This window comes from Schistocerca americana, chromosome X (genome assembly GCF_021461395.2).
Source record: "Schistocerca americana isolate TAMUIC-IGC-003095 chromosome X, iqSchAmer2.1, whole genome shotgun sequence".
In the NCBI taxonomy this organism is placed as follows: Eukaryota; Metazoa; Arthropoda; class Insecta; order Orthoptera; family Acrididae; genus Schistocerca; species Schistocerca americana.
The window spans coordinates 481,262,644-481,276,145 of record NC_060130.1 but is presented as its reverse complement, the minus strand read 5'-3'; the positions used below and the strand labels follow the sequence as shown (position 1 = coordinate 481,276,145).

The 13,502-nt window shown below is 40.7% G+C and overlaps 1 protein-coding gene across 1 annotated transcript in view; it reads right to left on the bottom strand.

Annotated features, from left to right (window-relative positions):
• Positions 1-6,024, bottom strand: part of LOC124555630 (calcium-dependent secretion activator-like) — a 1,496,314-nt gene extending 1,490,290 nt beyond the window's left edge. Inside the window, exon 1 of the mRNA XM_047129606.1 lies at positions 5,934-6,024. The gene's annotated coding sequence lies outside the window, so the exon portion shown is untranslated. The remainder of the gene's footprint in view (positions 1-5,933) is intronic.
• Between the last annotated feature and the right edge of the window lie 7,478 nt (positions 6,025-13,502).

Sequence of the window (13,502 nt, the reverse complement as noted above, 5' to 3'; positions counted from 1 at the left end):
TAGCCCAATAATGTGGACGCCTTAAAAATCATACTCTATAAGTTCTGCAATATGCACCATAATCGGAATGTTTTATGCAATTCACTTTGTTTGGGTGACCTCTGAATACTTCCCGTCACACGTGCATGTAGGTGCTTGCTCTAGGCAGACTGCTATAATTCTTAGTGTTCAGCTCTCTTGGTAATCGTAACGTTAGAAAACCTGAGCGAACGCTTAACAGCATCAACACCCTACTGGTTGCGTGAAATTGGGCGCACAAATAAAGTACAATCCCAATGTGACATCATACTTACTTTCCATTTTGGATATGTGGAGCACAGAAACCTGACAGTCCACTTTGATCCAGACGTTTTCCTTGTATTACGAAAAATCGCAGGCTGACAAAAGGAACTGGATGACAAGCATCAACTACGATGAAAGGTTGGATTGGTAGTCAAATTCTGATAGAATTTGTTTCTTCACATAAATATTTGGAACTAGACACGAAAAACATATGTGTCCTCATATGAACGAAATTGATTTTAAGCCAGTGTTTCTTTCTAGAGATATTGCTGACTCATAAGATTTTCCTGTTATTTTTCTCACTTTCAAAATAACGAAAAATAAACGTTTCGAAGACTTTTTTTTTTTGCAAGAAACCTCACACTTTTCAATGGTAGGCGTTCCTTATTGCTTTTATTACGTCTCCACCATGAAGAAGTGTGACTTCCCCAACAATATAATACTTTGTAACGGGGAAATTTGTTGTTCCTATTTGCCGTCTTGGTCTCAGTGCCAACTCTTTGTAACAGATCCTTAGTCAGTAAAACCTTCTATTGGTAGTTCTCCCAACGCTGAAGTCATATAAGCTTCTAGGGATATTTGATTTTCACATTTTCCTCGCTATATATTTCTCCTAGAACGCTCGCTTCTCTAATGTTCAACTGAGTTACATACGAGTTCTGGCTATGATAAGATGACTGTTTATGTATATTGCATCCAAGATATTAAGCAAGATAAAGTCAAAAATGTTACTGCATTTTGCGCTCAAGATATTTACAAAGATAAAAAACGGCAATTACAGTGACAGAAGCAAATGTTGTGCGATGAAGTAATACTGTAGCACCGATGTATGGATGAAGCAGTAAGCAGTCTATGGTATATATCTACAGGCACCGATAAAAGCGCACTTTATGAACCTTCTACCAACTGTGAAGGAGCGAATGCGAACAGGCTGGTTGACATCTGCTAGTAAAGCGAAAACAGGGCCAAACAGCAGTCAATTCACAAAATATGCATGATTTAGTTGTATGTAATTAACACAAGTAGAAATGCGCACTCTTTCCTGAGGAAAACGTTTTGGATACAGGGCTGCCGAAACCTCAAGCACCATTCGCATAAAAAGTGGAAATCTTCGTTAACGTAGAACCTAGAATAATGTAGGAGAAATATTGCAGAAGCTTGGCTTCATACGATTTACAATAGATCCGCATGCGATATCGTCTGTAAGAGATCCAGTGGTGAGCATAGTAGCTTTTCTTGCCCTTTATTTCAATCGATAACAGTTTGTTTTCTTGTTTAATTCATCAGAACGGTAACCTACTGTCCGTGACGGTATGAACGGACTTCTTGGTCCTCAGGTTATTTTGTTGTTTTCAAGCTTCCCCCAGAGCCATATTTCGCATGTCCATATTTGTAGACTTCCGCGTAGTCCGCTAATGTCGGCACACAGCGCCGAGAGCTGCTTCTTGAATCAGTCCATTCACAGTACTGCTATTGTTATACGTAGTAAAATTACTATTCTGGTCCAATGGAGAAACATATACCATTATCGGAATGTGGAATATAAAATGACTTACGGATGTAAAAATAATTTGTGTCCTACAAACGATCAAAAATACGTGAGAGACGAATCTGAATGTTGTAGCTGCCGTCCACGTGCTAACTCAATAAAAATATAGATCAGTGCTGCGAGTTAGAAGCAGAAAGATCAAGTCGTTTGACGTCATCAGACTCAAATGTTTAACACTATGTGGTAGAACCGTTTAAGTACCGCAACGATCATTAAAAGTTGTCAAATAATTTCTATGAGTTTCAAGACGTATGCCGTAACAGACGGACTGAACTGTAGAGGGCTCTTCCAACATGAGAAACTAACAGAATACTCGATAAACTAGTCTGTGTTATTGTATGCCTAATCGCAAAGAATACTTTGCTATAAACTGGCAATAACGTAAGGTATTCTTTCTTTCCTACAAATTACTGTCAGACTTGTACACAACTAAAGAACAAAAGCGTAGAACAATATATGCGTAGAATTTCCTCTTTATCTTACTTGCTTCTGCAGGTGATCATTCGAGTAATGCACTATTCAAAGGTAACTCCCCGCATCTCGTGGTCGTGCGGTAGCGTTCTCGCTTCCCACGCCCGGGTTCCCGGGTTCGATTCCCGGCGGGGTCAGGGATTTTCTCTGCCTCGTGATGGCTGGGTGTTGTGTGATGTCCTTAGGTTAGTTAAGTTTAAGTAGTTCTAAGTTCTAGGGGACTGATGACCATGGATGTTAAGTCCCATAGTGCTCAGAGCCATTTGAACCATTTTCAAAGGTAACTATATGTGAAATCCGATTACTTCTCAAATTACATGCGCGTTGTTCTTGGAGGAACTGGGAATAGTAGTTCTCTTCACAGCAATGTTTTCTCGCAAGCGTCTGCTTATTCATTTCCCGAAGGATCTGCCTCAATAATCACTGGAGCTGTTAAACCTGAAGAACTTGACATTTATCAGGGAAAATTTTTTTTCTGTTAGAAGAAATGAACATTTTTCTGGCGATGAAGTCAGTGCAGCATTAAAGGAAAATCGTAGGTGTGTTCTCCCACATACTTTCTTCTGCTCTGTATAGACATCGCCTGTTTTGAATGTTACGATGTGTACTGGACATCTACTTCTCAGCAACATTACTGTGCGGATTGGCGTTCTCTTCCCGTGTAGTATGTCACTGGCGTTGCCTTTAAAAGTTGATTAAGGGCGTTTGCATAAGGGCAGGTTAATTTTTATTTGAAGGCAGTGTTGCACCGTCAGGGAAATCAATTCAACACCGTAACATATACTTTTTGCAGAGCCCTGCGCAGACTGTGAACAAAAAGAGCCAGCTGATTACATCTCCCCGTCTCGGGATCGATTTCCTGCAGCCCCGTTGGCTCGCTCCCAAACTGCCCACAGCGAACCAGGGATTTCCTGCGGAAATGTTTATGATAGGATACTTGCACACACTTTGTGCTGACATTTTGGGACTGCCCTGTTACTGAAAAAGGTGAACGAAGACGGGTCCTTCTTTTGACCTTGGAGAACATGGGTTGATTGTCGGTCTAAATATAATTTTTAGGTAATTTCGAGCAACATGGCCTACTAGCAAGGTATAATCTGGGCGTGATTCTCGAGTATACAGACACCTGTATTCTAACATGAAGGCCTTGTTTAATTATTAATTCGTATCATTCAGAACCGAAATGTAACTGCCGCAACCAGCTCTCATCCCCAGTGCAGTTTCAAGTCGTCGGCTGCCATTCTAAATAAAAATGTGTCCCAACGATTAACATATACAACAGCTGGTAACTAAAGATTACTGTTTGTTAGATGAAATAGCTTCATCTAGTTTTAGATGTCATAATGTTATCAGTAGCCAAAAATGGTTATGTTTGGACTAAATAAATGTTACAATTTTCAAAGTAGCAAACTTCCACTTGCGTCTCGAGCAATGGACGAACTCTAGGAATCCACTTTCTTTTGCTAACTTTTGACCAAATTGGCATTGGGCTGACGAACCCCGTGAAGACGGCTCTATGTGTCTGCATTCCGGGATGTGTGACAAATGTATACAGCGTGTCTCTCCTACGAGCCGTCAGGTACATTTTCTCTATTGTTTCGGCAGATACTTGAAATATTGTTTTTACAACGTGTAGGCGGACTAACCCCAAACAAAAACTGTTCATCACATGTTTCCTGCGACGCCCAGCGTCGATGGAAAGCGTCAGTTTCTTTCCAGTTGCAAACAAAATAATTTTTAAAGTTAAATTTTACGTGCCCTTTCTGCAGATCAGTCCCAAATTAGTCTAATGTGATATTCTTTTTACCAATATGTATTAACAGGAACAGTAAAACACGAGGAATAATGAGTACACCAGCATGGACAGCACCGCTTTGGCCCGCGTTGACTGCTACCGCCATGCAGAAGCGCGCTGCTTGGTCGCTGCTGGAGTACTGGTTGTTCTTCGTGTTTTACTGTCACTGTTAATGTGTGTGTGTAAAACTAATATCGCACTACACTAATCTAGTAGCGCTCTATCTAATGGGCGTGTAAACTTTTCTATCAAAAATCATTTTCTTGAAATGGGGAAACAAACAGACGAATTACGTCGACACTGGGCTCGTATGAAAATCGTGATAAGTAGGATTTGTCTCGGCTGACACCAGGTGACGTTGCAAAAATGAAATTTTTAATATTTTTCGAAACACTAGAGAGAATTCGCCCGGCGACCCGTAGGAGAGGCACCCGGTATATCGATATCAAGTAAGCTATTAAGGTTTTTGCCCCTGGCGAAACTGAATTGTATAAACGGATACTTGCATCATAGAAATGTTAAGAAGATAACAAATACGGCTGTTGTTAAAGATGACTTAACACTGAAACTAGCGTAGAGTCACCAGAATTCCCTTGAAAATTATGCTACTCATTCTTCTCACGTGATCTGAATTTAAATAAAAAATGTATGACCATCTTCTAGGTTGGAAAACATGTTCTCCATTTCAGTTCGTAATTACAATGTACCGGACATAGAATATTTTTATTTCTCTTCTGCCAGAGAAAGTAACCGAGAATTTCTAGGAATTAGCTTCAACCTTAGACTTGGAACATGCGTAACCGAAGAAGACCAAGGACGTGAAATAGACCCTGATGTACAAGTATTTCCCGGAAACTATTCTCTTCAAATCTCCGTCTCATTTATATCAGAAGTTTCTTGAATTAATTTTTAAAGTGTAGACAATGATTTATGCGATTACTTGACGACAGTTACCTCGAAGAAGATAAAAATATTTTTCTTCCTAACTGACATGTGACTCTGTTGTTTCGATGTTGTTGCTTTTTATTCTCCCGTGATATGTAGAGAAACTTAACTTCTAATTTTAAAAGTATCTTCTAAGCCACGTGCGCTAGTACTCACGACATAGGCTTTTCAAAAACCCTTCAGAGAACCATACAGGTTTTCGTCTGTAACTCTACTTTATATGCTCTTGTGCTATTCACAATGTCCTGCTGTTACACCATCATAAAAATGATATAGAAAACGAAAACTTGCGAACATTTTGTCAGTACGTTAATAGTTCATGAGCCTAGTGTTGACTATGTAGTGGAATGTACACACAGATAACAGTTCAAAAAGATGACAATAGAAATGCGAGAAAGACAACCAGACACGTGCAAAACACAATAGTATCGACTACAGTTACAATGCACCACTCCTGTATGATACATTGGCAATAACAACGAATAAAATTACCGTTGTCTTCTATTTGTGGATGGGTCGTAGTCTTCTGAAGTCGCCGGCCGAGTGGCCGAGCGGTTCTAGGCGCATCAGTCTGGAACCGCGCGACCGCTACGGTCGCAGGTTCGAATCCTGCCTCGGGCATGGATGTGTGTGATGTCCTTAGGTTAGTTAGCTTTAAGTAGTTCTAAGTTCTAGGGGACTGATGACCTAAGATGTTAAGTCCCATAGTGCTCAGAGCCATTTGAACCATCTTCTGAAGTCAAACTGCATACCAGAGTCTGTTCTTTTTAACAGTTTGCCACTCACTATCTGAGGATTTTGCTGCTGACATCAACTTCTAATGGGCAAAACCATGGCGTTCTTTAAAGCTGCTGAGCGCTAATGTAAAGCTGTCTGGCAGAGAGTACTTACCCGTGCGATTGCTGGCTGCTACTGCTGCTGACTGCTGATAGCTGGCTGCCGGTTGCTGGTACCGGTGCTGACCTGCGGGCGACCAAGCGACGACTGCACGCGGTCGCACTGCCGCGTGCCACTCGCCACCCACGCAAATCAATGGAATAGCCACAGTGGCGCCTCCGGCCGGCCGACTCCACAACTATCAGACAGCAAGACGCTTTCACTTTCGTCTGTTTCGAACGTGTTGTTCAACCTGCCTACTCACCAACTACAATTGATCCCTGCCTTATTGCAACCACCAGTGAGATGTGGAAGTAAAAGATTGCTTTCGTCCTTCTGCATTGTAACTCTACATTTCTCACTTGAGTGTTTCCCACAGGGCGCACAGAACCACTTGCAGACTATTTATCGACCGTTCCACTCTAGAACAGCACGTGAGAAGAATGAATATCCAAATCTATCCGTGCGAGCTCTGATTTCTCTTATTTTATCACGACTGTCATTTCTCCCTATGTATAAGATGCAGTCAAATAAAAACGAGACAGATGGGAAAAAAGTAAGTAAACTGTTAATTATTTCAGGATAATCGTCGTAATTATGACTACATTTATGCCATTGTGAGACAAGACGAAATATGCCTTCCTGGGAAATGTCTACATTTGTCAACGGAACCATGTTTGTATCCAAGCGTGCACCTCTTCGTCCAAAGCAAATAGGCGAACATGAGTGTCTTTCTTCGGAGCTCTAAAAATATGGAAACGCATGTGGAAAGATGGGAACTGTATGGAGGATGTACAAGGGCCGGCCAACATGTTGCCAAAGTTGTATTGAATACGCTTCTGAACTTTCGGTGGGAATCCTTTACACATACAGTTCCTATCTTTCCCCACGCGACTTCCATATTTTTGGAACCCTGAAGAAAAACATTTGTGGCCGCCGATTTGCTTCGGACGAAGAAGTGCGGGCCTGTGTATAATCAAGGTTCCGTAGGAAAGCGCAATTTTTCCCATGAAGGCATTGACCGTCTAGTCCCGCAGTAAGGTACGTGGATTAACAGTTATGGCTGTTACTTTTGAAATATTAAACAATTTAGGCCTTTTCTTCCATCTGTCTCGTTTTCATTTGACTACCTCTGATAGACGGGAGTCAACAAAATATTTTAGCATTTGAAGGAGAAAGTTGGTGACTGAAATTTCGAGAAATGATATAGCTCCAACGAAAAACACCTTTGTTTTACTGAATACCATCATAACTCGCATATCATATGCGTGACACTCTCCCCTGTCTACCGTGACCTGCCTTTGAACTTTTTCGATGTCTTTCGCCAAACCTGTCTGGAAAGGCTATCATAACGCGCAGTAGTACTTCAGAAGAGGACGGAAAAACGTAGCTTAGGCAGTCTCTTTAACAGATTTGTTACACCTTTTAAATGTTCTACCAACAAAATGCCAGATTTAGTTCACCTTCCCTCAGCATTTTCTACGTAAGGGTGCCAGTTTAAGTTGGTCGTAATTGCAATCCCTAAGTATTTAATTCAATCGCCAACTTTTAAATTCATGTGGTCTATAGTATGACGGAAATTTAATGCATTTTTAAAACTCATGCAGAGGCCTCACACTTTTCATTGTTCAGGGTCAATTTCAACTTTTGCAACCATACAAATATCTTGTAAAAATTATTTTGTAATTCGTTTTGATCTTCTGATGAGTGTACTAGATATTAAATGACGGTATAATCTTGAAGCAACCTCAAATGGTCTAAGTCATTTATGTAGACTAAGGACAACAGAGGACCAATAATGCTACCTTGATAAACCATAGGTATACCTTCGTTTCACTAGATGACTTTCCGACACCTCTGAGTGAAGCGAAAGGCTTTTCTATAATGTCATCAGACAGAAAAGGGTTATAATCTTATAGGGTGTTTTAAAGTAGGAGAAGAAAGAGGGGATACTCTTTTGGTCCACTACTTCTCTAGGTATGAAAAATGATTAAAAGATTTTTCTGATTTATTTTCCGATGACATAAATGTCTTTGATAAAGATGTGCAGTTTAATACAAATGATTTATGAAACAGAGTTGCGGTTAAAAAAATTAAGAGAGAACAGAAGGCGTAATGTGTCTGATAGAGAATTTTAGTAAAAGTGACATTTTATTGTCATAGTCAGTGAAGGTAAACACTTTGAGTTATTCGTATTTCCGAATGGATTTTTCCATTAACAAATATTAATTGCAGAAAGGGAAACAGAAGTCAGAATGGTCTGAGGTGACACTTCTCCAAGTTAGTGCAGGCTGACGTTCAAGTATCTCGGAAAATCTAAGTCTGCAATTCCCTTGTGAAATTGGCGATTAAAATTTATTTAACTTGCGGAATCACTCTGCGTACATCATACATAGCAACTATTGGTAATGGATAACGCTTCCTCAATCACTGTGGAGAAATATGTATACTATTCTGAAGGGCTCATTGGTCTTCAAGCTTTATTGAAATATGTGATTGATGAACATTACATTTTCAAATTGAATTTGTAGGTTGTGAGTCATCCGATAACTGAATACGTCTGTATCTGATAATACCACGGAGTTTTTAGAAAATATAACATAAATCTCATTTTATGTAACTCGCCATTGAACCACCCGGGCTTGGAGTATTTTCCGTTAGTCTCTGAAAGAAAACGCGTATTCCATCTACACATCTTCAATTAAGACAGCCTCCGTCCTTCAAAACATCGTTGGAGAACAGACTATCATCTTCAACCAATCTTCCTTCTCCTTACTCAATAGTAAAATATTCTTCATATGTTCCATTTCTCACGAAACAACGGTCGTCTTACTAACAATTCTTCAATTTCGGACTGTTCAACATTTATTGCATTGTATGAGCGCTTTCCATATCCACAGTCAATTAATTTTGTTAAGTTCCTGAAATTGTAGTACTACTACAGACTGTGTCCCAAGTGTTTTCGAAGCTCTGTTATTCGTAGTTAGTTTTTATTTCTACAGTTGTCAACTCGGAATGAAACGTGGTATTTGATTCAAATATATATCTACATGTAGAAATGGCATGACCTGTTGTGTAATGAAACATTATTAGAGCTCCATTCTTATATCTGTTCACCGATTTCTAATCTCAGTCACTATAACATGCGATTATCAGTACAGAAACACTGTTCCAAATGACTTCGCTATCTTGACGTTAAAACCTACAATTGGCAAGAGGGTGCTAACAGTCACACAATGGACCCATCTGGATTTGTGTCTATCGTCCACATTTTCCCTGTGCAATCATTAAAAGAGCTGGTATCAAGAACTCTGAGAGATGTGTAATTCTGTAGTTGTGCCGAACGATATTCGAAATATGGTCTATTCCACTGGTAAACTCATTTTCTGCAAGCATGCATTGCGTGATACTTTCAGTGGTTGTAATAATTCACCTCATATCTGTCACTACGTATTTATGGACAGGGCATGGCGTACTCTTTGTCGTGGACGAAACAAGAGAGGAAAAAGTCAAACACCGATAGATCCGTCAATCACGGTGGTCCATGGGTGACGAATCCATCGGCCTTGCAGGTGTCACTTTATGTAATTTGAGACGTTTGAATATCAACGTGTTATAACTCATCCTTGTTGTACAACCGATATTCCAGCACGTACAGATACACTTCTCTTTTGACAGCTCACTCAACGAATAAATGAACAGTGTAACAAGGAATCACTTGAGTGCAAGGTCGCAAATTCAATCTTTAGTAAGGCTCATTTGAAAGTGTTACGTTAACAATTATGACAGGAAAAATATTAGCTGTTAACGACTCACCATTTGCATCAGGAGGACAACAGAACATGAGTCTCTGGGAGGTGCAGAGATCAACCTTCAATGGGATGTAAGTATTACACTTCATAAAATGGACATCGTCAACATTCAAGAAACGTTCAAATCAAACCGTTAACTTGCACCATGAACATCGAGTAAAAAATATGACGTCACAGTGACCACAGAGGCTCACAGCATTAAGATCAAAGGTGAACACTTAAGGAGTTACAAATCGTGTTAGGTATCCACTCTTAATGAACGCATGTAGAATCACATCGGTGTATCGGGGTGATGAGAGCTGGTGGAATTGTAGTGCTTCGAGAATTTCGGGGTAAATTCTAGAAACACATCGTTCTCCACCGTCTCGAACACCTGATATTTTAATGGCAAGGGTGAAAGAGCCTTTTTACCGCGCCACACATATCGGTGTGTGCAGGAGGGACAGCAGTCACGAGGAGCCAGGAGCTGCGTCAGACGAGCAGCCCCGACAAGTGGTTACCAGCAGCGCCTTGGAATTTAATCAAAAAGTCTAACAGTGTTTGTATAATGTTGCGTGTTTTGTGGTGTCATGAGGATTATTACAGAGAAAGATGAAGCGTGTGTTATATAGAGACTCTTACTTCATGTTCTGGCTCTGCATGAGGAAGAACGTGTGTAAGTGTATGAGTGTTTAGTCGATTCTAACATTTATCTTGGAACCAGTTGGCTTGCTGGAGTTTGTACAGAATAATTGTCGCTTTGGGATGAGGGTAGCAAATATATTGTGGTTGAAATCACAAGAGTCTACGAGTACTTGATTTATTTCAAGAATAGAGAGTTGGTTAATATTATTCCCTTTAACTTGATACTGTCTTCGGAGAAGAATTAAACGGTGAGAGCGACGTAGCTGATGACCCAAAGAAGAGGATCGTCTGCACGCACAATGTGTAAGTCAACTGGAAGAGGCGTGTGAGTCGTGCAACCCAACACCGCACTGTCTCTTGTCGTCCAAGAAAGTGTCAGAGAATGTGAAGGCATACAGCCGAATGCGAAACAGTCTGTGGTGGAGCTTATCGTGGAACTGGCTATCCTTTAAGGCACAATTGCAGATGTTGTGATAATATGTTTTATAAGGACGGAAAAAACAGATATCCAACGACTGAATTTGTCCAGTGGTTCCAGGTGGTATCAACTGCCACGTCACACACTTTTCAGGATGGATAGTTTCCCTTAAAGGAGTATGACTTTTATGCGCAGACCAGAAATCAAGCAAAAGCAAGTTATTTTACCAGCTGTTGGCCAAAACCAGTGATCATGACTTAGTTGTACTTCTCTTACGCCCATTCTCCCACTCTTGCTTGTTTTGACGTAAATATTCCGTACTGTCCTTGCAAGATCGCGCATACGAGAAAGAATCGTAGGGGGCAGAGCATCTCTAACTTCTCGCAGCACAATAAATAACTTTCCAGTCAATTAAGCATCCAGATTAAAAGTCGGCATAACTGTACAGAATGCGTGAAGGCATTGATGTTAGCTGATCTTGATTCAACTATCTTGGTACCTCTAACTTCTAGGGTTCCTTTCATTTGCATATCCTCTTCAAATCCCGATTGGTCAGAACTGAAAACAAATTCCTTACCGAACGATGGGATAAGTTTGTTTACCTCTTCTACAAAATTTCGGGCTGACTCCGCAGTTTGCTGTGCATCGTCAGGTTGGCGCTTTGTTTGAAATTTCGTTATCTTACGTCTTCCAATTTTATTCTACAGTTTCAAGTTTTATAACCATGCACTCCCTCCCTTGAAATCACTGTAATCTACGTCACGCGCAATTTGATGCACATGACGTAATAGGTCACTATCATGCACATCCTGTAAACTGTATCGAGCATTCTTGAAACGCTCAAACGTCTGTTTTTGTTACAAGTCCTCCCTTGAACATCCGTAGTTTTTCTTCTGCAGTGCACGGTCGTATTGCTGCGTACTTATTTGAAATCTGATAGTAATTGTTTCTTTACTATGCTACGGGTAATCTTCCAAGTACGTAATTATATTTAATAGCCGCTCCTTGGGCAACAATTGCCCTTTACTACGTTACTCTGTAGACGGGATTTGTGGCTCCCTGACCAACATGGATGATGAACAACACGGCTCAGCACCTGTTTCAATATTACTTTCCCTTGTTAAGCACGTATCGTCATCATTGTACTCCTCGTGTGCATTGTCCACAAAGTTGAGCGTATACAACACAACACTTTCCACTGAGTCAGCTTGCAGAAACGCTAATATTTCATCTGCCATTTCTTTCTCACCCAGCGAAATTCCTTGGGTTCCTATCCCACGAAATGTCAACTTCGGGAACTGTCGTTTGCTTATCGTTGCCATTGCTCTGCTTTGTGTCAACACCACTGACACTGCAGTGCTGTTGAGAGCTACTCGTTCACCAAGCCGTTCAACTACGTTCCGTAACCTCATGCTGTGCTCACCATTGAATACCTCCAGTGCCACCCTCTGTTGCTATTAGCAACCAATATTGTGGTTGCATGGTAGACAGTAAGTGGGGCGTCGAATGTCGTAAACATCAGAGGTCTTTTGCGACGTCGCACTCAAGGGGCTCGTTGTATACTAAACGCATTTGCTTCATGACTGTCTCTTTCGATCTCAATGACAGCTCGGATATCACAGTATATCTCTTGACGGTAGTAACTGCGTATGTTGACTGGTTCCCAGACTGTAGGAAACTTTCGTATACTTTATCGACAGTATCTTCACAGCCTCTGCCTGCTTTTTTAATTTTTTTTTATTTTTTTTATGGCAGTTAGGTCTACATTGCATGTGGCCAAGATGCTCATCCTACTTTCGAAGTGACGTCGCAAGGGCATCATGGCGTCCATACCGCCCTCTAAATGTCCACAGATCCGCAACAACACTGCTTCTTCTCTTCCTGTGCATTCATATACGATCGGTTGAAAACGTTGCATTACTAAAAACACTGTGGACGTTATATGCTGTCACCATACCAATTTACGTAAAGAATCGCCACTGAACCTACTAGATCAAAAACAGTAGCACTTCTTGTAAAGCAAATGTCTGTTCAATCTTCGTACTGAAGACTGCATAGAAGAACCAACAACAGTGCTGACAACAGGTTCAGTCAATATCCAAACTGGCTGTAACCTTAGCGGAATTCGCTCTCAAAACACATTTGAATGAAACCCATCCTCATTATCAACCAAGTACAATTCTGTCGGCTGAAAAGTAACGTAATATATTTAATGACATAAAGGGAATCAATAACCGACACAACCATGCGCTACCTATTGCCACATTCCGACCCAAGAAACATTATTAAACAAAACTTAAACGGAGCTCGCCTCGCAAGTCATTCACATTCGACTGAGCGTAGGATTGCACTAACATACAACGAGAGTACAGCCAGTGGGCAATCAGAAACCGCCCGTTCCTCTCCAAATAGTCACGGTTCCTGCTAGTTATATCAAATTTTAGCAAAGCTTGCTGTCTCAAATACGTCAGTCATAACGCAGGTATCTATTTAATGATGTTTTGGATAGCGTACAACATTTGTCATTTCAATTTATTAACATTTCTAGAAAACTGGTCTCTGATACGATGCTTTGTTTGGTGAATGAATTTTTGCGCTGGATAATGTTTGGAGTTTCTTATTTGTGTCAGAGATTCGCCATTTAACAGATCTGGCGTTCCTTCTCTAGAGCGTTAATCTTTTTGAACGAAGGAAAGTGTTGTCAGCTTGAACGACTGGTCTCCTGTTACG